The sequence below is a fragment of the Cebus imitator genome, unplaced genomic scaffold (assembly GCF_001604975.1).
Source record: "Cebus imitator isolate Cc_AM_T3 unplaced genomic scaffold, Cebus_imitator-1.0 Scaffold78, whole genome shotgun sequence".
In the NCBI taxonomy this organism is placed as follows: Eukaryota; Metazoa; Chordata; class Mammalia; order Primates; family Cebidae; genus Cebus; species Cebus imitator.
Genome location: NW_016107393.1, coordinates 3,189,950 through 3,213,243, shown reverse-complemented (window position 1 = coordinate 3,213,243; position 23,294 = coordinate 3,189,950). Strand labels below are relative to the sequence as shown.

At 35.5% G+C, this 23,294-nt stretch overlaps 1 protein-coding gene and 1 pseudogene across 3 annotated transcripts in view; one reads left to right on the top strand and one right to left on the bottom strand.

Annotated features, from left to right (window-relative positions):
* ZNF385B (zinc finger protein 385B) overlaps positions 1 to 23,294 on the top strand; it is a 382,729-nt gene that overhangs the window by 30,165 nt on the left and 329,270 nt on the right. The gene's annotated exons all lie outside the window — the stretch shown is intronic.
* LOC108307349 lies at positions 15,293 to 15,713 on the bottom strand (annotated as a pseudogene).

The window sequence follows — 23,294 nt, the reverse complement described above, 5'->3', positions numbered from 1 at the left end:
AGGTATAAGGTCAATGTCTAGATTATTAATATGTTTGCATGTGTCTGTACAGTTCATTTAGTTTTCACTATGGTGAGTGAATTAACATTATTCTTGGATATATTTATAGGAAGATATTTTAATCACTGAAGACCTAGGAGAATATTGTTTTTAGCTAACAGTCTCTGTAACTATGAAGAGAAATATTATCAGAACATAAAATTGTTTTCTCAGTGAAGTATTTTGACATTTGGTCTTTCATCATATTTTAGAATGATTTGGAAAGACTAGAACTGTGTGTATGATTGGAGCTGGTTGTATTACTTAATTAAATGTTTGGTACTGCTCTTGTTTAAGTAGTTGTGGGCTTTTAAAACTTCTTTTTTTAATCCATTTCATCCTCTGAGTTACTGGTTTGGAAGATTGTTACAATGCACCCGGCTTCCTTTCTTTTCTTTTTCTCGTCTTTTCTTTCTCTTCCTCCCTCCCTCCCTTCCCTCCTTCCTTCCTTCCTTCCTTCCTTCTTTCTTTCTCTTTCTCTCTTTCTTTCTTTTTTCTTTCTCTCTCCCTCTCTCTTTTCTTTCTTTCTTTCCCACTGTACTTGGCTAACAAACCTTAACATCTGCTGACATTGTTGATCCTAGGAATAAAAACGTGAGATGACCTCTGGAAATATTTCTAGGCACAGAGCCCAGACAATCCATAAAACCCATATATTTCAAATTATGCCAGTTTTGTGAAATATTTTCAGAAATACATTTGCCAATGATTTGGTTACATAGGCCTGTTTAAAGAAAATATTTTAAAGTTCTTGAGGTGATCTGTAATTTTTATGAAAACTAGGAGGCTTTTCATATCCAAATCTTTCCTTTTAGATTGTCTTGGTATTCTTTTTTGCAATAATGTAGCCACTCACATTATAATGGTTTGCTTAGTGTTGAACCAAATAATCTGAAACAAAAAGTGAATAAAGGATTTATTTTTTAAAACAAAATTTTACTTAAGCTACAAAGCAGAAATAAGGTCATATTTTACTTTTAATAAGTAGTTTTCAAATACAGGTCATTATTGCTAAATGTTGTGTGTAATATGGTGGGCTCATGGTGAAGGAATTAATAGACAATTTAATACTTGCCATTTGGATTTTGTTTAGCTGTCCTTTTTATGATATATTTTTACCTCCTATCCTATATCATTATCTCACAGTTGCCATCTGTTTAAATGGATTGGCATGACAAAAAATAAATAATGTAGACCTAGCAATTCTAAGGCATAGTACCCATGTTCCAGCAAACACAAGAATGTTCATAGCAGCATCATTTATAACACCCTCAACTGAAAAATACTCAAATATCAGTTGATAGTAGTCTAGATAAATAAATGATATATTCATGAAATAATATATGCGTGAAATATAATACTTTACATAGATGAAAACAAATAGTTTACAGTTATATCCAACAGCGTGGACAAACTCACAAAAGAATAAATTCTACTTAATTGCATTTATAGGAACTTTAAAAACAGGCAAATGTAACCCATGTTATCAAAAGTCAGGATAGTGGTTACCTTTGAGTCATGTAGTGATTATAAGGGGGCATGAGAAGGCATCTGGGGCTTTGGTAATCTTCTTGATTTTAATGCCGGCTACATGGGACATGTTCACTTTGTGACAATTCATAGGCTCTCTGATGTTTGCTTGTATGCACACATGTTATATTTTAACAACGTGCTGTAAGAAAGACAATGTTTGCGACAACATAGGTCCCAGTGAAGGCAGCATTTAATAGGGAGCAGTTAATAATAGGAAGCTGGGAAATGTGGGCAGTTCTGGTTGTAAGAGATGTGTGAGGTTTATTTTTTAAAGATTATTTAACATTATTTAAATTATTATTTACATTTAAATTATTGTTCACATTTTGCATTTGAGAATTATATTTTTAAAATAAATAATTCAGTCTATTTACATAAATATAAAACACAGATTTCCCACTGCTGGAAATACATAATCATTTTCTTAAAATGGCATTTGTGTTATTGTGAAATCAGGTATTGGAATTAATAGAAGAGAGATCCTTGCGTTAAAGTCTTTTGTGACTTATCATTGCTCACAGGACAGAATTCTGATTTCCTGGGGAAGCTTAGAAGGGCCCATGTGATCTAGACTCTCTCCAAGTCTATTTACCCCTTCTTCCCCAACCCTCCCTATCACACTGTCTCCAAAATTCCCAGCTTCTTGCATCTCCTTGGGCACTGGTTTTTCCACACCAACTAGTCTTTGCTTTAGCTACTCCTTCTCCCCTGCATGCCTATTATATTTACATATTTCTGACTACTGTATTTCTAGTGCTTAACGCAGTATCTGGCCGTTTATGGGATGTCAGTTAATTAAAGACAGCTTGAAGACTTTATAAAGTATACTGTATCATCATCTTAAATTCTTAGATAATTTTGTGTCTCCTTGTTAGGTTTTAGGACATTCAGTGTAGTGCGAGTTTCTTGTTTATCTTTATTCTACTGTAGTATTTAGACCATACTAGGAACTTAAGTGTGGAATGAACAAAAGATTTGAAGTTTTGAATTGATACAGAAACCAAAGTCAACTAGATTTGTCTTTGATGTATGCTTTATAAATTTTTTAGCTTCAAATTTACCTTTCTTATTGCATGATTTATAGATGCAAAAGCTGTTGGTATTTATTTTTAGTATATGTTTTGTGGGTAGGTGCTAGGCAGTGAGAGAAATCTAAGCAAGTAAAAGAATTTTTTTCTGAATAATTTATAAAGCGAATAAAAAAAACCAATAAAACAAAACCTACCTGTTCATTTTAGGTTCATTTAGATCTATTGTGTGTATTATAGAGAAGTATCTTGCTGCTGACCCCATGCTTAAAGGGAGAGTGCTGCATAGTTTAAAGGTGCCTATCAGGAATATTTTTGCTTCTCTGCAGGGCTATCAATAGCGCTCTTTGCTTCATAGAGATGGATGGGGCTGGGGTAAGTGTTGTCTGAGTATCCTAAAAGGAATGAAATTAGTCATCAAGTGAGAGTTAAAAATGGTGTCTTCTTATTGTTAATAAGCCAGCCTTCTACCTCTATCCCTGAAGAAAACCCACGAGTGCATCAAAGTGCTTGCATGTTTTGTTGTTGTTTTATTTGTGGCTTTATAGAGTTGTACCAAGAACCAGAGCCGATCAGTCTTTGTTAAAATACTTTTTCCCTTCCTGATACCTTTTGAAAAATTTCTTCCTTATCTATTTAAACATTGAACTCCATTCTTGTTCGACAGTTCCAAACTCTAAACTCTATTGCATGTGAGGTGGGTAGCTACATTTTGGACACCTGTTTTTCATACTTTGGTAACTTGTTCATCTATCTATTCTCTTCAAATTTAAGGCTCTCATTTGCTGCTCAGGTGGCTCACAGAGGTGATGTGAAAAGGAGGAGATACCATCTCACGCCAGTTAGAATGGCGATCATTAAAAAATCTGGAGACAACAGATGCTGGAGAGGATGTGGAGAAATAGGAACACTTTTACACTGTTGGTGGGAGTGTAAATTAGTTCAACAATTGTGGAAGACAGTGTGGCGATTCCTCAAGGACCTAGAAATAGAAATTCCATTTGACCCAGCAATCCCGTGACTGGGTATATATCCAAAGGATTATAAATCATTCTTCTATAAGGACACGTGCACACGAATGTTCATTGCACTACTGTTTACAATAGCAAAGACCTGGAAACAACCCAAATGCCCATTGATGATAGACTGGACAGGGAAAATGTGGCACATATACACCATGGAATATTATGCAGCCATAAAAAACGATGAGCTCGTGTCCTTTGTAGGGACATGGATGAACCTGGAAACCATCATTCTCAGCAAACTGACACAAGAACAGAAAATCAAACACCGCATGTTCTCACTCATAGGCAGGTGTTGAACAATGAGAACACATGGACAAAGGGAGGGGAGCACTACATACTGGGTCTGTTGGGGGGGAATAGGGGAGGGACAGCGTGGGGAGGGGAGTTGTGGAGAGATAGCATGGGGAGAAGTGCTAGATGTGGGTGATGGGGAGGAAGGCAGCAGATCACACTGCCACGTGTGTGCCTATGCAACAATGTTGCATGTTCTTCACATGTACCCCCAAACCTAAAATGCAATAAAATTTAAAAAAAAGGTGTTAAAAAGCAGGATACTCAAAATTTAGTGTCAATAAAGCTGCCGAGCTGAGGGAGGGGATGGCATCAGAATACCGACAATGAATCCTAGAGTCATGGGAGGACAGAGATGGTGGGGCAGTCCTGAGGTGGTAAGCAGGAAGAAAGTTGGGGTTCACAGATGGTGGAAGCCATGAGTTAAGGAAGGGAGGGATCGTTGTCATCAGTGGTATTTTACTCCCTCACTTCCTTGAAAATGGCATCTTGTTTCAGACTCATAGTGAAGCAGGACTTGACAACACTGTAATGAAATTGCAAGGGGCAGAAAGGTCCATTCCCAAATGGCTTGATGAGTCATCTTGTGGGGACTTCCGCTTTAAAACCTCATTACTCCTTAGCTGATAAAGCCTAGGCTCAGCTATCTAATCTGAGCTTCAAGATAACCTCTCAAGTAATTTAGAAAAGAGGAAATGAGATGCTTTCTTTTAAAGCTTGTCTTTAAACTGTTGAATAGTAGGGGGTGGTTATTTTGTTAATCTTTATACTTTGGAAGAAGAAGAATTGTGTTTTTGTAGTAATATGTTTTAGACTGTCAAAAAAGAAGTGCTTTGACCGCAGCTCAAAACCACCAAATATTTATTTTTAGACTAAGTTTAGACTGAGTGAATTTAAAATTTATTTTGGTATCTATCACTTAAAAATTAAACAAAACAAAACAGGAAAGGGTGAATAGATAGCCACTGGGAACTGGACTGGTTTTGCTTTTGTAAATGGGGGATTAGGATTCGTCTGTCCTATAAAGGACACACAGCATTTAGATTAGACATAATCTGATTGTATTGTAATACAAAGGCCATTCAAGTCAGTTCAGTGTCCAGGGTCTATAAACACCATATGACCACTTATTGGTCCAGGGAAGAGTATTAACAGAAAGATAATAATGAGTTTTAATCCAAATCCTTAAAGTGCAACAGCTGTGGCTTCAAATGAATTTTCTTTCAGATGTTAGAAGCAGTGCTGTATTTCTTACAACATGATAAATTGAACTATTTCTTTCTTTACTCACACAAATAGTATGCCTATTTAACTTCCCTTTTATTTGATTAGGTATTTCCCTTGTCTCACATTTCTTTTAGTATATAATATACATGTTGTCAAAATGTTTGTATATTTTTTAAAAATCAGACTACCTATATAAGAGCAAAGCATACACCAGGCAAACTAGCATATATGGCCACCCATATAAAAGTTGTGTTTTTAACTTTTAAAAAATTCTCCAATAAAATGATGAAGACACACTTAAGATATTAGGGAACCATATGTCCTTTCCATATGTGTTCAAAATATATGGTGCTTTGGAAATGAAAAAACAAAAACAAAATTAAATGAAACAAACACAGACCTATGTCACAATGAGCATTTAAAATGCCAAGTTTATTTAAATATGATTCACAGATTTTTTCTTCTTCTTTTCATTTTGAAATGTATTGAATTTAGCAAGCATTTATTCTCTGTATTTTTATGTTTTACTAATGTCATTGTTCATATTGAATCTACTGTATAGTGAATGCCATGCTGTTCTGTGTAGGATATTATAAAACATAAAAAGTGCAGAAGAGTCACAATCTGATAAACGTAAAGGATTGACTTTTGTAGTTAACATTTGTTGGCTGACTCCCAAGCATCCTTTCTCTTTCCAAAATACAGTGCCCCAAATTTTCTGAGCAATTTGGGTCACATAGACTTTTCTTTCAGCTCCAAAAGGGATCTTGGTTTGTGCATCAGTGTGTTCCCTCCCTTTAGCCACTGTGACACCTTTTGAGTGATGGTCACATGGACCAGACATGCACAAGTGGACTAGATACTAGCATTTTAATAGAGCTGCTATAGAAACAGACTCTGACTTTCCTGCTGGAAGTAGTTGAACTCATACCCTTGGGAAGTAGGGGAGACCATGTAAAGGTTTTTGCAAAGCCTCAGATTGAATACAACATCTAAGATCTTCCCACTAAAGTATGAAGATAGTGTTGGTGACACTGCTCAGCTGGATCAAGCCAAACCCTGTCACTGCAGTTCATTACATAAACTAGTAAACCCTTTTTACTGCTCAAGCCTTTTGAGTTTCAGTTACTTGCAACCAAAAAAACGAACTGAAACAAGACTGAAAAATAACTGCAAATCATTGTGTTTGCAAATATTTGGAAACTATTATTTTTGAAAAGAGGAATGACATGCTATTTCGATGATTGACAGAGGAAGCTCTTAGAGTTGGATGTTGGGTCATGGAGGTAGAAAAGGATGAACAGTAAAATACAAGAAAAGTTGCTAAGAATGCTTCTGTACTAAGAGAAACAATGGGAACAAGTAAAAATGTGTGTGAAGGAAAATGTTACTTGGTAGTGAACCAAATTTTGACAAAAGGCATAGGAGGATTTAAAAGTGAGCTCAGCTTTGTGGTCTTGGATAGCCTGGAAAGAAAAACTAGGTCTAAAATTAAACTTGTCTAGACATAGCAAGCATCTTCATCTTTTTATCTAGAATTAAAACTCACCTGTTTGTGAAACTTGTGCTGCAGCTTTGTAGTACAGCATAGCAGTTTTTATGTGGTATTTTATGGTAACTGAAGAATTTGATATGTGGGGATAAGACCCAGGCAGAAGAATAGGTCTTACTTCTGTCACCTCAACTACTTTATCTCACTCATGGAATAAAGGTTAGCGAATTGGAATATTTCTTCGGCTAGAACTTTATGACCAGTGCAAAGTTATCTTTAATTCAGCATGAATTTTAAGCTGTTGAACACTATATTGTTTTTCTCCCCTCCCAAAAGAAGAGAACACATCTTTAGATAAAAATTTTCAAACAAATCCTGAAACCTTTGTATCCCTCACAACTGTCAAAGTTATATAATCACTAACAGAACTTTGACATCTTCATAGATGTTTTTACAGAAAATCTCTACACAAAGTCCAGGATTGGTATGACTTGTATATAATGGATGGCTCCCATAAGCATACAATTACTGTTGTTATGTGTTTATTTTTGTGTGCAAAGAATAATTCTTTAGCATGGAAAAAGATACTCCAATTACTTCATTTTTTAAGGCTTAACATTCTGGGCTCTTCGGCCTTTCACTTAAGGGGGAGATGTGTAGGTTTGCTACCTCTATACCCAAATGGTAATCACATGCCAGTCTCAGTTACAAATTAAAACTCAGAAGTCTAGGGAAGGGTCTTTAGGTTCATGATGTGGAGATGACATTCACAGTGCAAATATCCTCCATAGCTGAGGAGTGGCACTTTCTGTGAGTACAGGACTCCATCAGACTCTCTTGACCACCCAGGTCTGCATTGCTGCTGTTGCTGCTGATAATTAGGAATATGTTGAGTTAGATGGAATATGATAATTTTCATCATTATTACCACCATTAAATTATAGTATTTATTTTTGAATGTTAAAATTCTTTAGCAAAAGAAATTGTTTTTACACATTAGTATATTGCCTTTTATAGCAGCTAGTTTTGGGTAAAGTGTGCTCCACTAATTTGAGAATCTAAACGGTGAAATGACCTCGCACTTGGAAAATGTGTGGTTAGTAGGATGACAGGCAATCTTCCTTTAAGGGAAGGCTAAGAAACGTGGAAAAGAAGGACAAAAGCCTGTGCTCAGTGGACTTTTATTTAACTTATTGCCTTAATAAAATTTATATTTTAGGAATCTATTGTGTAGGAATTTTTTTTTCGTGGAGAAACAAGAATATAAATTATTTAAATGAAAGTTCTGTTGCCTTCTTTCAAGGTGATCATTTTCTTCAAAAAGAGGAACATAATGTGTTTCTTGCTGTTACTTTTTTACAGAAAACCTTGCACGATGCAGCAGAACATAGTGAATTTTAAGCATATGCTCCTGCTAATGAATTATCTCAGCTTTGTCTCTTTGGACACTAGGAGTACTTTTTTTCTTGCATCCTATTTTTGTCACTGCAGTCAGATAAATGAATTATGAACTGTACCATTTCATTCGGATAATCAGAATTAAGAGATGATGTTTTCCTTGGGGACTTCTCCTTGGATATATCTTAATCATGTTCTGCACACTATAGTCAAGGCAGAACTGAGAATGCTAGTTTATGTGACATGTACTAAGGGGGGAAACAGGTTGTCCTTTATTCTATCTTGGGTAAAGCATGTCTTGATACAATGGCTAGATAAGGAATGACATCTTAAAATCGCTTCTTATTTTGATCTCTGTCATAGGCCTGAAGACTCTGCTGGGAAACTGTGAAGTGTTCTCACCAAAAGTAAAAGCCATTACTCAAGAGTATTGTTTTTAGTTTTATGGATGGCTTTTAAACCAAGGGGTGTGGCATAAAATGTAAAATAACCGAACTCTCATTTGGAGGCTTTATTTGTATTCTCTGCAGCTCCTACCCTATTCTCAGCCTCCTGCACTCCCCACTGTATCCTTTGTTGGAGGAGATCCAAATCTCTGAGAGGACATTTTTAATGTGTAATATGAGCATTTTTGATATTAAATGACTTTAAAGAAATTCACTCACGAAGATCTTTTAATTGCCCCCAAATGACTCCATTTGTCATGACTACTTAAGAAGTGGTATAGGTAGTTGGAAAGAGAGGAGGACATGGCAACAGGAGAGAGAACTCCCTGTGCCCTGACACTTGGGAGTTTGTGCCCATCAGCCAGCTGTGGGAAGATTCGAGGACTACTTGTAGAGATTGGCAGTTTTTCTTTAATATGTACTATGAGTAGAAAAAAGAAAAAAGTATTCATTGAAAACTTTTGCTAGAAGTTCCATTCAGATTCTATTAGTTTTGATAGGTTGCTCTGAAGTGCACAAATAGGAAATTTTGCCATTATTTCTAGAATAGGAATATGAAAAATAAATGCAGCCTAGTAAGTGTAGACTTATCAATAGCTAGTAATATCATTAAGGTTTTAACATCTTAGCTAGAATCTCCATTCACAAAACTCCTTTTTCAGACTTAGAATATTTACAAGAAAAAGCAAACATCCACCATCCATGCTCTTTTGTAAAACCCTGACCATGTATTACTATAACAAAATTCCTTATAGACAGTGAGGAAATAAAAAAATACAATTATAGCTTTTTAAGAAAATAACCAAGGAAGTAAGTTTCATGTCAAAGTTATGCTTGGGAGACAAATCCATATTTATAGAAAAGTTCACAACCCTAAGATATTTTATTATTTAAAAATAAAATTTGAAAATGAGTGAAACATTAAATTCTAGACAATTGGGAGAAAAAAATCCTGAAACAAAGTAACATCAGTAAATAAATCTTAGGCACATAAGAATATGTTAAGAGTAACACAAAACATAGAATTTAATGTTAGAAGATGGAAAAACAGTAGAATTGATTAAGACTGGTTTAAAATCAAACAATGAAATAAATGTTTGGTAAACTAAATTTTAAAAAGAGAAGGAGAAAGAGAAAATAAAAATAAATTTAGAAATGAGAAAAGGGCTATAGTCAGAGTCAGAGAAAATGATAAATTATGCAAATACCTATGTAACTTTATGCAAATATACTGAAAAATGAAGTAATGAAAATTTCTGCATGTTTTTTCTCATTAACAGAACCAAAGGTACATGATAAACTGGAAAAGAGATTTTGAGGTAGATGTTATAAAAAATTATCAAACTTTTATTTTAAAAACCTCTTACCACTTAAGAAAACACATCAATGAAAAAATTTGAGCTATATATATATATACATACACACACACACACACACTCACACACACATATATATATATGTATACACACACACATATATACATATATACACATTCTAGGGTGCTTGAAAAGTCTGAAAACATAAGGTAAACTTATTTTTGACAGTGTGCTAGTGACATTTTCAAAAAATGCGCTATGATTTCCATCAACCTCCAGATACCTTGTTAGAGGAAATACGTGGTAAAATATGTCTAATTGTTAATATGAAAAATATATAATACAATCATATGCTACAGTGTGTCCAGAAAGTCTGTAAACCAAGGCAAAAATAGTGTAAGAATGGAATTTGACAACATGGCTCCTGTTGACAAAAATGTACCTTTTCCCCATCCTCCCAGAAAGGAGAGGGCAAAAGACCTTTAAGATGTCCTTGAGGTTTGGATACCATCATCTCAATGGTGACTATGGCAAACTGAAAGCCAAAGCCCATCCTCAAGTTTCTGAGGCCCTGAGCACCTCACAATGTTCTACTCACCTTTCCTAAGGGGAAAAGTAAAAGTGTCTGTGTTTATCCTCTGGGAGAGCATTAAATTAGATTGGCCAAGAAGAAATGAAGTTTAAAGGCTTGGAAGGGATGGAAAGGTCCCACCCAGAGTTATGGGTTACGAAACACAGCGCAGGGTGGCAGGTCTACTCTGAGTCCTGGGGGGCATCCCAGGAATTGATAGGGCCTGTGGGTGATAGATGGATGATGTGGTGGAGGGGGTGGTGATGTCATGAGGGAGGCCACTGTGTTCCAGGCACTTAAAGATTCCAAGGTCTGCACTGGCTTGGAAGTAGAGCCACCCGCCTGTCCTTGGGGTTTCAACACCAGCATCTCAATGGTGACCATAACACACTGAAACCCATAGCCCCTTTTTGCTGAATTTCCTGGTGATCTCACAGGGCCAGAGCAGGAAAATTTGAAATACTGAATAATGCTGTTGGCAAATGGATACTCGGAGCCTTAATTTATTTGAATTAGAAAAATAAAGCAAAGTGACATTAAGTTCTATTTTGTGGAGTAAATTTTGTGTGTGTGTATTTATAAACATGCACATATTTATACATATGTATCTATGAGGTATTGGCAAAAACACCAAAATAATAGCTGAATTCCAATAAGAAAGCCTACCTTAGTTACTTTGTACCCAGTGAAGAGGCCATTAGAACCGGCACTCTGGGGAAGAGCACTTCTTCTGGGCTAGTATGATGTTTTTCCAGGTTTATCCTGGGGTTTATAAACTCTGATTAGCATTAGGGCCAACACTGAGGATGAGAACCTTTCTATCCTTTCCACTGAGTAGACAGTGAGTCACTGGTGTGATATGTCTCCCACCGAACAAACTGACCAGAAGCGTGTCATGGGAATCAAAAATGAAATTATAGTCCAGCATACTGTGTCAGCGCTTCGTGGCACTTAGTTTTGAAATCTGAAACGTTTCTGGCAAGGTTGTATTTTATGTTTATGTGTAATATTAACACACTAGCAAGGGATTAATCATGATTGTTCAGAAATTATCTTTTAAATCTTAATTTAAGATAAAGTGATGTTTAATCAAGAGACATCAATTGTAATACTGATTTAAAAAGCTATGTAGTGAAGGAAAAATCAGTTAATTATATCAGGTTATTTTAAACTGAAAGAAAAATAGCATTCTGCTAACTTATAAAGTGGTAATGTTTAAATTGACTGAATTCTTCATGCTCTGATGCTAGATCATTTTAGCGTATTTTTCACACCTAATTTCTACTGAGGTTAATTAACACACTTGGAGGGACCTGTCATTATGTAGGAAAGGCAAATTTTAATAAAACTGCACTTTTCAGATTGTTTAAAACTTTTTCCAACCACATAGCATGCAGGGAAATAGTCTCTCTAGTTCTTTCTCCCAGAAATATGCTGACATACACTCACCCACACATGCACACACACACTTGGGCTGACACACACAACATACTACACCTACACTCACACACATTCAGTCTGCCACACACAGTCTTCTCCCTTCCCCCTACACATGCTTGCTTGTTCAAGCTGACACATACACAAACACACACACACTCTTGCTCAGGCTGACATACCTACACAACATAAAAATTGTGTAGCCAATGGTGTTCTACCCACTTTTCCAAGGAGAAAAGTGCATATGTGCATGAACTTTCTGTTTCTCAGATTGACTCTTATAAACTCACACTGTCTCCTGCAGGTCAACACACACACACATGCACATGCTCAGGCTGACATGCACACATACCTATGCAGACACACAGCCAGTCATGTGAACATAACCACATAGACCCATTCAGATTGACACACGCACCCAAACAGAGGGTTACACACACAGTAATGCCTACTCACACACAGTTAAGCATTGGCTTTCTTTCTTTCCTTCCCCAGTGTTTTGTTGCTGATCTCTGACTTTTCTGCCTTTGGTTTATATTCTGTGGGTCTTTGACTTAGAGATGATGACAAAGACCAATTATTTCATGTGATTACATTTGGAGTGAAATGAGTGGTTTTGATATTCGCTCACTTTTATTATTTGCATGTAGTTTAAGAAACCTTCATGGGCTTATTCTGCTTTAATATGTGAATGTAAAGGTTGAGAGATTATATAAGTAGACGAGAAAATGGCATTTTAACATATACTTGTTGAGTCTACAGGATCAGATGAGAAGTTGGCAAGGATTATGTCATGGAATTCAAAAAACAATTCTATTATTTTGCCAAATTGTAGATCAATGTTCTTATGTCACTTTGTGCTACTTTCTGTTACTTGCTTTCACTGATTATAATAATAAACACTATGCAAAAGAACAATGTTACAACGTAGTATTTTGATAGGAGACAATAAAAAGGTGGGCAGTTGAGTTGCCTTTCTGAAATTGAGAGCTTTCTGTTTGTGAATATATAAGGACAGGTATTTGTCATTCTTCCGTTTTCAACAGAACATCAAAAATGTCCAGTGTCGTTCACAACAAAGCTTTCACACAATGTGTAAAAGATTGGAAAGCAACATTTGGGACACACCAGATGTTTGTTTCTTGAAGAGAATCTGGAAATCACAATTCTGGGATTTTGTTACTGATGAAGAAGAAAAAAGGAAAAAAAAATCTTTCATAAACCACATTGGTCCATTGGTACATTTCTTTTGAAAAATAAAATGAAATAAAAGAATGGCAATTTGAGTATATACATTATATTTGGAAAGGAACCACTAATATTTCTGAGATTTCATGTTGAAAAATGTTAGCTTTCATTTAAATATTTATTTATTATTTTATTCACTCACTTTCTTAGTCTTTTTGGATAAGAAAACTTTAGGAAACTGTACCGAGGACAAACATTGAACTTCTATTTGAGGAAGCCCCGCTAGGTATAGTGTTTAGAGAAATTGTCTCCATTTTGGAATCCTAGGTGGAAAATCCTCCTGCTCTCTGCCCTCCTCCCAGGAAGCTTGATCAGGTAAGGCCTTAAGGCCTTCATAAGGACTTTGACTTTTACTATAAGTGAAATAGGAAGTCATTAGAGACTTGTGAGCAAAAGAGTGACACAATCTAACTTATGTTTGGTTTTAAGCAGTCATTTCCATTACAATGGGGAGACTGCTGGGGGATAAGAGATGAAGAGGGTCCCTTCATGGGGGGGTGGGGGGGGTAAGGGAGGAGTGGAGGGGTGGGGGGGTGTGGGGACCAAGGCATTCCAGAGGAAAAATGACTGTGGCTTAAACTAGAATGAAAGTAGAGAGAAGTGGTTAGATTCTGGTATATTTTGAAAGTAGAGTAATTTGAATTTGCAGCTTTATTTGAAGTGGGCAAAAAGAAATGGAGACCTGTTGATGATTCTAAGGTTTTTAGCCTGAACAACTTGATGAAAGAAGTTCCTGTTTAGTTAAATGGATAATTTGGGGAATGAGGGGTACTTGGGGTGGGGGTTGCTTCTTGGTAGTTTGATAGACATTCAAGTAGGGTAGGAAGTTCTGTCTGAGTCTGAAGTTTAGGTAAGAGATTGAATCTGGAGGAGTGTGTGTGTGTGTGTGTGCGCGCACGCGTGCATGTGTGTGTGATATGTAAGTTGTCAATGTACAAACATATTTAAAGATAAGAGCCTGAATGAGATGACCTTATGAATAAATAGATGTAAGAGGCACAAAGTTTGAGTCTTGGAGCATTTTAACGTTTATCATCAAATTGATGAAGGGGTACCAGCAAAGGCATCTAAGAAGGGTTAATAGTACAGTGTAGTGGTGTCTTAGAAACCAATACATTACAATTTTCAAGAAGGAAGGATTCCTAAATGTGTCCTATAATACATAACAAATGTCAAATAACATGAGGACCGTGAATTGACGACTGAATTTGCAAGTGTGGAGGGCATTAGTGACCTGGTTAAACACTAGAGTATTGTTGAATGAATAAAAGAATCTGAATCAATGAATCAAAAAATCAATCAAGATACGGCATAGATATGTTAAAAGAATTGTTCCCTGGTGAAGAGGATAGTAACTGTATTTGGTTCCTGAAACAGAATGATTTCATGATCCTGACACATATTTAGGTAAATAGAAATACCAGTATAGTTCTTTTCCCTATTTTTGATTAGCCCCCTCTCCCATTCAATTTTCATAATCTTTATTATTCTCCCCAACTTCTATTTCAGTCGCAACCCATGAGCTTGCCTCATGCTTGACTTAGGTAATAAAAGCGAACATCTGTGAGTTGAGTGAACGTTCTGCTCCCATTACCTGCATATAAATCTATCTGTATTTGTGCCTCTCCAGTACTTCCTTCTCACAGATGTCAAAGGAAAGATGTTCCTCCTAGGCAAGTCTCTCCACCTGTTCTCTTGATGCCTCTTTTCTTCAGGATCCTGGTAACACTCATTGCTCCTTTCTTTTAAGCCTTTGTCCTCTCCCTCTCTCTATGGCTTCTCCCAGCTCATAGATTTGTTTGCTTATAGTTTTTCTCATCTTGAAAACACAGGCCTTTCCCCAATTTGTATTTCCATCTAACTAGACAAAAACTATAGAGACATATTGTGAAGTATTTTAGAAATAAGGAAATGAAGAATGAAGAAAATCATAAACTGATAATCCCATCCTCAGAGATGATCATTATGTGTTTACTTAAGTTTTTCCTATATGCATTTTTACCAACTGTGATGCAACTATATACATACACTTTTAAAATCTTCCTTTCATTCAGGTAACATCATTAATATTATTTTTCTTCATGTGTTTGTTTATTTCAGCTAGTTAAGGCCATGTAATAAATTATATCTCAGAAGTCCTCCAGCCCTGGAGCTTCGTGTACTTTCCCAAAGGCTTGAAATAGTTGAAAAGGTTTCCACATGAAAAGGCCTCCATATTTATCCACACAGCCTGAGGGCACCTCAGTATCTGTACTGCATGGAGTAGTTTTTGAGGGCATGACCAGGTTGCCTCCATTGAAGGCCCTACGGTCCATGATCCCTCTAATGTCCACCATCTCCTGCTTGTCCTCCTTGCCCAGTTAATCTTGTTGCCAGTCCCCAAGACAATCATGATGTGCTTGTTCCTGAAGAAAAACATGATAGTGCATGGATCATATAACTCATACATTTTGTTGAAGTCAGGTACTTTGGTAATATACACAAGAAAAATAACTGCAAAATATTTAACCTTCTCAATGATGCTGTACAAGACCTTGTCCATTTTCATGCATGCGGGGTCCCAGTCATTGCAGAAGCGAATGACAACCATGTGGTCCTCCTCTGAGAGGATGGCCTGGTCTGCCTGCCAGCTGCTGTGGAGGTGCAGGAGCGTGTGTGACATAGTGGCCCCCACACTCAGTACTGCCCAAGGCCGAGTGCCAAGGAGGGCCCCGTATGGTGAGCACAGTCCCTCACTCTCAGTCCCTGTGGTCTCCAAAGACTCTCAGGGCCTGCCCACAACCCCCCCATCAACATTGGGCCTGCTCTGTTCACATAACATTGTAACACTTTCCACATGCTGTTAAACAGGTTTGTAAATAACTATTATAGTAGCTAGAGTATTTGATACTGTGTTTATGCTATGATTTATATATTTATTATTTTACTGGATTTTTCAAACCTACTATTTTTGATTTAAATAAAACTAAGGTAAATATCTTTGTATATAAATCTTTTACTGCATGTCACATTATTTTCTAGGCTGGAGTCTGAACGAAATTGCTGAGTCAAAGGATGTATACTGTTTTATGACTCTTGTTAGCTATTGCCAGATTGTTTTAAAAAATCAGTCTGCCAATTTATATGCCTACTGGGATGTGTAAGAATGGCCTTCTCCCCAGATTCTTAACTTTGAAGCTTTTTAAAAGTTACTTTATGAGACAGTTCTTGCTAATTGGACAGTTTAATAAGTGTTGTCTGATACTTAAACATATTTATTCGACTACTACAGAGTGAATATCACTTTACCATACTTACAGTAGTGATTTATTTTTCTTTTATGATTTTTCTCCACTTATCCTTTACCCATCTTCCACATTCCCCAGTGATGTTTTGGTAGTTTTTTGTTGACTTGTATGATTTATCATATTGACGTTGTCAGCCATTTGTCTGTGATAGTGGCTGTAATATTTTTTTCTAGTTTTCTGCCTTTTACTTTCATGAATTTATTAACTTAAACATTTTGGTTACTCAAATGACTAATTTATAATTAAATTGAGCGTAGAATTGGAAGCCCCAGCACAGACCCAAGTAAATGTAATAAATTGGCATATGTTTAAGGTATTTAAATTTTGGGGCAAATGCTGTTAGAATTCTTTCTCGTATGTCATACCAAAATAAATTTCAAGTAGACTAAAGATTCAAATGTTAAAATACCGAAAATATATAAGAGCATGTGAAAAAATGTAAGTAGATACTTATATAATCATGAGATAGTGATGATCTTTCCCGCATGTCAATAAGGGTGGAAACCATTAGAGTAAATATTTTTAAATGTGACTAATTTGAAACCTTCTGCACAATAAAAATTAACAAAGACAAAATACAAATGACAAGCAGGAAAAATTATTTATAAAAAGATGAAACTAGGCCGGGCGTGGTGGCTCATGTCTATAATCCCAGCACTTTGGGAGGCCGAGACGGGTGGATCACTAGGTCAAGAGATCGAGACCATCCTGGTCAACATGGTGAAACCCCGTCTCTACTAAAAATACAAAAATTAGCTGGGCATGGTGGCACAGCCTGTAGTCGCAGCTACTCGGGAGGCTGAGGTAGAAGAATTGCTTGAACCCAGGAGGCGGAGGTTGCGGTGAGCTGAGATTGTGCCATTGCACTCCAGCCTGGGTAATAAGAGCGAAACTCTGTCTCAAAAAAAAAAAAAAAAAAAGATGGAAACTATTAATTTTATTACTATTATATGAGAGCTCTCTTACAAATCAATTTTTAAAATTCCAATAGAACATTGATCAAAGAACATGATGGAATAACCTAGAAAACAAGAAATATCAATGACTAGGAAACATTAAAAAAATCAAACTTTACCAACTTTCAAAGAAAGTAAAATACATACATAGAGATAATCTTTGGAAATATATAAATGTGCTTTGTTTTTGATACTTTCTACTACGTGAATAACCTTACTGAGTCATTCAGTACTGGAGTCATTCAGTAAGGTCATTAGGTACCAAGGATGGTACCCAATAGTTAGTCAACCCTTTTCCCCTTCCCTCCCTCTGCTCTGGTGGTTGCCAGTTTTTATTGTTGCTATCTTTGTTTCCATGAGCCCCTAACGTTTAACTCCCACTTAGAAGTGATAACATGCAATATTTGGTTTTCAGAACCTCTGTTACTTCACTTAGATTAATGACCTCCAGCTGCATCCGTATTGTGGCAAAAGCACATGATTTCATTCCTTTTTTGTGGCCACATAGTATTCCGTGATGTTTGTGTACTACATTTCTTTATCCAATCCACCATTGAAGGGCACATAGTTTGATTTCACATCTTTGGTATTGTGAATAGTGCTACAATGAACATGTGAGTACATCAGTGTTTTTGGTAGAAAAATTTATTTTCTTTTGGCTAGATACCCAGTAATGGGATTGCTGGGTTAAATGGTAGTTTTGTTTTAGGTTCTTTGCAAAACTGCTGAATGAATTTATGTTCCTTCCAATAGTGTATAAGCATTCCCTTTTCTCTGAAACCTTGCCTGTACCTGTTGGTTTTTTAACTTTATTTAATAATGGCCATTCTGATTGTTGTGACGTGTCTCATTGGGGTTATCTGTGGATTAGTGATAGTGAACATTTTTTCATATGTTTATTGGCCACTTGTATGTCTTCTTTTGAAAAATGTCCGTTCATGTCTTTTGCCCCTTTTTAAATGGGTTGTTATTTGCTTGTTCAGTTACGTTCCCTATAGACTAGATATTAGACATTTGTCAGATACACAGTTTATAAATAATTTGCTCCCTTCTGTGGGTTGTCTGTTTACTCTGTTGATAGTTTCTTTTGCTGTATGGAAGGTCTTTATTTTAATTAATTCCCACTTGTCAATTTTTGTTGGTGGTGGTGTTGCAATTGCTTTTGAGGATTTAGTCATAAATTATTTCCCAAGGCCAATGTCCAGAATGGTATTTCCTAGGTTTTTTTCTAGGATTCTTATAGTTTGAGGTCTTACATTTAAATTTCTAATCCATGTTATGTTAATTTTTGTATATGTTATAATGTAGAGGTCCAGTTTTATTTTTCTTTCTATGGCTAACCAGCTATCCCAGCACCATTTACTGAATAGGGAGTCCTTTCCTCATTGCTTATTTTTGTCAAGTTTGTCAAAGATCAAAAGGCTGTAGGTGTGCAGCTTTATTTCTGGGTTTTCTATTCTGTTACATTGATCTGTGTATCTGTTTTTGTACAATACTATTTTGGTTATTACAGCCTTATAGTTTAGTTTGAAGTTAGGTAATGCAATATCTATAGCTTTGTTCTTTTTGCTTAGGATTGCTTTCAATATTTGGGTTCTTTTTTGTTCCATATGAATCTTATAATAGTTCTTTTTAGTTCTTTAAAAAATGATGCTGGTAGTGGGATAGAAATCTTGAACCTATAGATTGTCTTGGGTCATATGGTTATTTTAACAATTTTAATTCTTCTAATCCATCATCATGGAATATTTTTCCATTTGTGCCATCTCTGATTTCTTTCTGCAGTGTTTTGAAGTTATCCCTATGAAAATCTTTTGCATCCGTGGTTAGATGTATTACTAGGTATTTTATTGTTTTTGTGTGTGTGTGGCTATTGTAAATGAGATTGCATTCTTGATTTGCCTCTCCACTTGAACATTATTGGTGTATAGAAATGCTACTGATTTTTGTACATTGATTTTGTGTCTGAAACTTTACTGAAACCATTTATCAGTTCTGGAAATCTTTTGGTAGAGTCTGTAGAGTTTTCTAGGTATAAAATCCTATCTTCAGTGAGAAGAGACAGTTTGACTTCTTATTTTCCCATTTTCCTTCTCGAATGAAAGCTAACAGAGTTAATCTTTATACACTATCTTGCTATTTCCAAAAGGCCCATGCTAAAAGCTTCTATTCCACCATCTTGGTAAAGAAAACAACCAAAATGGACTTTTACACTACTGGTTGAAAGAGAAGATTGGTTCTATTTGTGTTTACTTCCAAGAGTTTTCTTTTATAGAATAAGATATTTTGTTGCCATTGGAAATGATAATGGCAATGTATATCCATATTTATTTACATGGAAAGATCTCCTTAATGTAGAAATTAAAAACTTTAAATTACAAGGCAACTACAATTCCATTCACAAATAATAAAAAGAAAACCATATATATATGTATAAATATATATACACATGTACTAAAAAATAAAGAATATATTCTGAAATGTAACAATATTTTCTCTTGTGAGGAAAATCAACAGTTTTTTGTTTATTTTTATACGCATTTTAAGATTCAGAATTTCTCACAAATTACTTTTATAATCATAAAAATAAATGTATTTGCATTTTGAAATTGTCTGTTTTTCTTCTTTTTTAAAGTCATTTTTTTCTCTATGCTTAACGTCCTTTCATTGTAAAATAGCCACTTTTTTTAAAAAGCTCCTTATATATATATCAATTTATTTGATATATAGTTTCAGGTGAGATTATAAATACCCCTAAAAAGACAATATTCAAAATAGTTGACTAAGTGTCTTAGTAATGTTTATTAGATAATAAATGGCTGTTTTGTGGAATTACCTCACTCCTTTCATTATTATCTCATAACACTGTATTTTAAAACTGATAAGACAAATGTTATTTTTTTCAGAACACGCTTACATATTTATTTTTCTGGATGAATGTTAGAATCAGTGGCTTAAAGTCATTTCCTCACACTTTTTAAGGTATACTGAATAAATGTAATTTATTTTTTTTCTTGATAATTCAGTGCCATGATTAACTATGAATCATCATAAGTACTATAGCATTTTTGTGAGTTATTTAGGTATGATGGGTTTTTTTGCCCATGTCCCACATGACTCTTGATCATTAGGTTTTTCAAAATTTCTGAAATAAATTTGTATTTTTCCCATGTTTCTTCAACGATACTTCCAGATGTCATACTTATCCCTTTTTAAACAACTTTCATTTGTAGTTGAATCTATGATTAAAAATTTTTAGCACTGTCTGCAACATAAGACTCAACAATAGAACTCTGTGCCTTGTATTTTGATTGTTCTTGGGCCTTATATGTGTATTTCTTTGGCCATGTTTTATGTAATTTAGATTGCCGTTTTAATGACTGGCTAAGTGTGGTGTTACTATGTTTGCATGTGAATGTGAAGATATACAAGTTAGAATAAGCTATAAAGGTAATAGAGCATAACTCAATGGCAAGAAATGCAAAGATAGAAGAGAGAGAGTTTAACTGAAACTCTTCATGAGCTCTCTTCATGAGGCAAAGTTGTTTACATGCCATACTCTTGATTTTTTCTTCCATATAACTGAATCTCAAATTAGATTACTTTTTCCTGAAACTTAGATGGTGTAATATAAATGAACAGAGTAAGGGGCCAGTAAACTAATATGTGGATATGAAGTGATTTTTTTCATTGTTCCTGAGCTTTTACATTTTCATATTCTAGAGGCAGTAATCATAGCTTGACAGTTATCAACCTGATTCAAAATTATTAATCCTGAATGTTTTCTCTTCTGCGTGGAGGAGAAACTACCAATTCTCTATTCAATGGTAGTTAAAGAATATTTCGTTTATCTCTTTCACTTGTTGTTATCTGTCTGTCCTATGGCATATTTTTCCAGGACAAACACATTGATAATATTTTCATAAGCATATTGCCACTGACTTTATTTTCTTGTTAATCACATGTGTTTTGTTGTTTTCTGCAAAACCGTAATGTTATTGCTGTAGTGGAAACAATTTATTTTGTTAAAGCTCTAAAGGGAGGTGGGACCCATCAAAGTTAAGGGCCTAGACACTAGTAACAGATGCTCCTGTAAATCAATGTTTCTCAAAAAAGGTCTAAGATGAAATATATGTAAATCTCCTCTTTGTCATTTATTTTTGGAATGTTCTCTGTTTTACCACACTTCATTTGTTTTTATATTTTTATTATGAAATACTTTAAATATAGAGACAAGTATACAAACTAACTTACCACCATGCACCTGCCACCCGATTTTATTCAACCTCAACATATTTGCCTTAGTTATTTTTTTAGGCCAGCACCACATTACAGCTACAGCTGAGGTTCCTGTGTGCCTTTGCCTTACCCCTTTCTCTCCACAGGTAATCATAGCATTGAATTTACTGTTTACCTTCTCCATTCTTGAGTGTGCAGTTTACTTTGCATACATGTATCATTTAAGAATTATATACAATATTATTAATGATATTTGTCATGTTGTCTAACTTCATGTAAATGGTAGCCTGCTGTATTCTTTCTTTCTTTTCTTTTCTTTCTATTTTTTTGAGATGAAGTCTCACTCTGTCACCCAGGCTGGAGTGCAGTGGCAAGATCTCGGGTCACAGCAGCCTCTGCTTCCTGGGTTCAAGTGATTCTCCAGCCTCACCCTCCCGAGTAGCTGGGATTATAGGCACACAGCACTGTGCCTGGCTAATTTTTGTATTTTTAGTAGAAACAGGGTTTCATCGTGTTGGCCAGGCTGGCCTAGGACCCCTGACCTCAGGCGATCTGCCCATCTCGGCCTTCCAAAGTGCTGGGATTATAGGCATGAGTCACCACACCTGGCCTTATTCTTTAATTTACTTTTTAATTTGACATAATTTTAGAGTTTATTTATGATAAAGCTAGTAGTTTTGATTTATTTGTTTCAGCTGTTGAATAGCATTCCATTGTGTGAATATACCAAATTTACCTAGTCTTTCACTTATATACATATATATATATAAAGTATTCATATATTTCCTATATATTTACCTATACAAACATGGTAGAAACAGACATTTCTGTCCTTATTTCCTTGGCAAGTATTTTCTTAACCATATACTTAAAAGTGAAACTGCTTCATGATTAAGAAAACACATCTTCCTAATCCTCCAGATCGTGTTTGTACCAATTTATACGCCCTCTAGAAAATGTATGGATTGCCGTTGCTCACAGTACTCATTGTTAGACTTTTCAATGTTCTGTTGTTCTGTATATGGTGCAAAATTTTGCAATTTTGCATTTCCCTGATTACTAGTGAGATTGAGCCTCTTTTCATATGTCATATGTTTGGAGGCAATAATAGTACAGGGTTAAGAGCTGGATGTAAAAGCCAGATAATTTGGTTTAAAATCCTGACTTTTCTGGGTGACCTTGGGCTTGCCACCACTTTGTGGCTCATTGGCAAATTAGGAAAAATAATCACACCTACATTATGGGTATTTTCTGAGTTAATAGGTGAGAATGTCTTACAACTGTGTTGAGCCTTAAGTAAGATGTCCTTGTTATAAATCTTTACCAAAATGTGATGTTGGGTGCAAAAATTTAATGATGTAAAATATCAGATTACATTATTGAAAGGTTAATGGCTGTAATCAACCTTATCTGGAAAGACTGGGATGGAAAAATTCTGGGGACTGGGGGAGCCTAGGCTTCCCTTCAGTACCTCCCTGCCTCACCAACCTCTCCCTCTTCTTATTCAAAAGATAACTTTAGCTGAGGGTCCAGGTAGAAGATGAGGAGCCAATTATGAAGCATGAAATACCCTCTTATTTAAAATTAAGGGGTATGTTATCTTAGAATTTCATTATGTTATTAACTGTTTGGTTTTTCCTTATGCAAATAGCTTGTTTAGCATCGTGTGCATTTTGTATTAGGTTATTTGCTTTCTATTAGTGATTAGAATTAGTTCTTTACATATTTGGACACGGATCTTGATAAATTTATTTTCCCACT